Genomic DNA, 3,115 nt, shown 5'->3' with positions numbered 1-3,115 from the left:
AGGTGGGAACCAAGTATAAGCAGTGGACAGCCCATGCACATCACTAGTATCCTCATAACATCAGAAGAAAATGAGAGAAAGGCCCTAGTACATTAGATGACCCCTCCTCATCCCCTCATGGTAAACTTATAGGGTGATAGGGACAAGAAGCACAGGGGTTGGGCAGGCAGGTTGGGTTACAATCTGCCTCACTGAACGTGATGTCACATCAGTGATACTACAGACTCACTGAAGTGTAAGTCACCTACGCACTGGCCAATCAACATGGTTGTGACAAGTGGTCATGGTTTGTATCATTACATACAAAAAGGCAGTGTAGATCATAGAATGACGGGAGTGATTCTTCAGAGAACTCGGAGGATGTCAAAGATGGCTGCTGACCTTAGAGGTCATCTTGTCCAACCTTCTCATTTTAGAGAGGTGAGAACTGAGGTCTAGGGGTGAAGTGACTTGCTGAGGGTCATACAATGAGTTAGTGTCAGAACTAGGACCCCTCAACCATGCAAAGGGAAGGGAAGTTTATCTGGGCAAGATTTACTGAGGAGGGGAATTTTAAAGCAAAGGTGAAGAAATGACTTCAAACCAACCTTACTAAACCTTTACTAAATACCTATGATGAGCTCATAGAACTTCAAACCAACCTTACACATATTTACTAAATACCTATGATGAGCTCACAGAAGGCAACATAATTATTCAATTCAGTTCAACAAACATTTATTAAGCATCTACTACAGGTATAGCCCTGGAGATATGAAGCCAAAAAAAAAAAAAAAAGAACAGTAGTCTCCCCCTCAAAGAATTTATATTCTATTGGGTGCCATAATATGCGGTCAAAAAAAAAAAAAAAACCACACAAGGTGTTCCAAAAGTCTTTGGCTTTTGGAACACCCTATAAAAGCTTAGAACTGCACCAAGGCTTGTGGAATGCCCCGTACAGGATAATTTGAGGGGGGAAGGAGCATAAAAGTGAGAGGCAACTGGGAAAGGCTTCAAAGAGGGAATGGCATCAGAGCTAAGTTTTGCTTGAAGCTACGCATTCTAAGACGCAAGAGAAGGACTGTAGCGAGGATTATAATATAGCATGGTACAGAAAATATGCAGCCTGCATACATTTACTATACTTATAATACAGCATAATACAGAAAAGAATAACATGTGATATAGAGAATATCCTAACAAGGGATATTATCAAACTGTGTGGTATAGATTATAATACTACCAGAGTTCAGAAGAGAGAAAGCTTACACAGGGGCTGTGGGCAATGGAGACAGCATTCTAGCAAGGGAAAAAGACTAAAGAAAATCATACGCCCTCCATGAACTGTTCCTAGAAAATCACCAAATTCTTCAAACTAAACTCATTCTAATTTAATTTAAAATATATATATGTTAAACATCTCTCTTAAGAAGAGAGAGTAGGAAGGGAGGGAATCTCATGAAATCCAGTAACATTTGTATATCACACCTACAAATGGGTTGGGAATCATTACCTTAGGGATCAACTCTCTCTATCTGCTCCTTTGCAGCAGCTGAGATCAGCTGGTGCATTTCCACTAACCATTTCCAGATTTACACTTTGGGGAGCTGGAGGCAAACGCATTTTCCATGATGAGTCGACGCCTTTGGAATTCCATGCCTTCTTAGGTCCAACAGCCCATCTGTTAATCTTTAGAACATGTTGCAAGCCATACCTTTTTAAAAGTTTTTTAAGATAGGGAAGTCTGAGGCTATTTATGGTAGAGTAAACTCCTTATAACTGTGGATTGTATTTGGAGGAAATCTGGCTTCTATCTCCTAATTGATAGAATTAAGTAAGTAGGTGATAGAACTTTGAGTTAAAAGTGCTCTTTTTTTCTCCTTCCTCAGGAAAATGCTGGTCTAGCAAAAAGTAGGCCTTTTAAAACCAGAGTACTCAGTTACATTCCTCAACATGGAAAAGTGTGTGCCAGAAAACCAGTAAGATTAGAGGAAAAGAAAGCTGATGCTGTTCGTCTTCACCCCGAACTGTGTTTACCGAACACAGAAGAACTCTAAACAGCTCTTCAACTTGCCCTGAGTCAGCAAATGACTTCATTATTTTGTTTTAAAAAGCATTATGAATTCCCAGAATGTCAGTCACACCCATTTTCACTTATGTTGTGTTTTCATTATAGGTAAATGATGCTAACGATCCACCCTCAGAAAGACACGTGCCTCAAGTTGTTTTTTCCTAGTACTCAGGGTTGGGTTTACACTGACTTCAGACACATTCTCTCTCCTTGTCTTGTGTCAGAGGGTGTGCATTGCAAAACAGCTCTCTGGTTTCAGGGATTCAATCTGTGACCACGGAGCATGGAGTTTATTTCTCTTCAGAGCTAAATGGCTTCTATGGGGAATTAAACCAGTGACCCTGGTTTCACTGGTATTCTTCACTCATTCTTGGTACAGACCAATTGGACATCTTGTTTTTCCTCATCCATGATACTCCACAATCCTCCTCTGATGCTTTTGTATAGGTTGTCACCCATGCCTAGAACACAGTCCCTCCTTAACTTTACCTCTTAGAATTCTTAGTATCCTTCACACTCTGCTCCCACATCAGGCCCTTTCTGATCCCCACCAATTGCTAGTGGCTCCCCATTTCCAAATTATTTTCCACATACTCATGTATGTACAGAATGTTAGCATCTTGAAGGCATTCTTTGTATTTGGCTGGCATATAATTGGTGCTTAGTTAATACTGGCTAATGAATTATAAAACCACCTGAGCTAACAAGCCACAATGATCCATATTCAAATAGAAATTCAAAGACTTATACAGGATTGGGATCAGATGACCTGGGCTGTAATACTGTCTCTGCTGCTTACTACTGGTGTGGTCTTTGGGAAGTCTTCTAACCTTTCTGGGCCTTAGATTGCTCATCTGTAAAATGAAGTGTTAGGCTGGATGACCTGTGGGAACCCTTTTCAGATCTAAATATACGACGCTCTAATGATCTGCAAGCCATACTGATGCTTTATGAATGATCCACAATTTTGTATCTTCACATTGGCACAGGCAACTAGTTGGCCTGTGTGTTTTGTATTTTGATAATTAAAATGTTTAATGTTGCAAAAGCATCATTTTAATGTTC

The 3,115-nt window shown here is 40.1% G+C and overlaps 1 protein-coding gene across 1 annotated transcript in view; it reads right to left on the bottom strand.

The window, feature by feature from the left end:
• SH3PXD2B (SH3 and PX domains 2B) overlaps positions 1 to 3,115 on the bottom strand; it is a 124,746-nt gene that overhangs the window by 66,648 nt on the left and 54,983 nt on the right. The gene's annotated exons all lie outside the window — the stretch shown is intronic.

Source organism: Vombatus ursinus, unplaced genomic scaffold (assembly GCF_900497805.2).
Source record: "Vombatus ursinus unplaced genomic scaffold, bare-nosed wombat genome assembly UNPS02014863.1, whole genome shotgun sequence".
Lineage (NCBI taxonomy): Eukaryota > Metazoa > Chordata > Mammalia > Diprotodontia > Vombatidae > Vombatus > Vombatus ursinus.
This window is presented reverse-complemented; position numbering and strand designations above follow the sequence as displayed.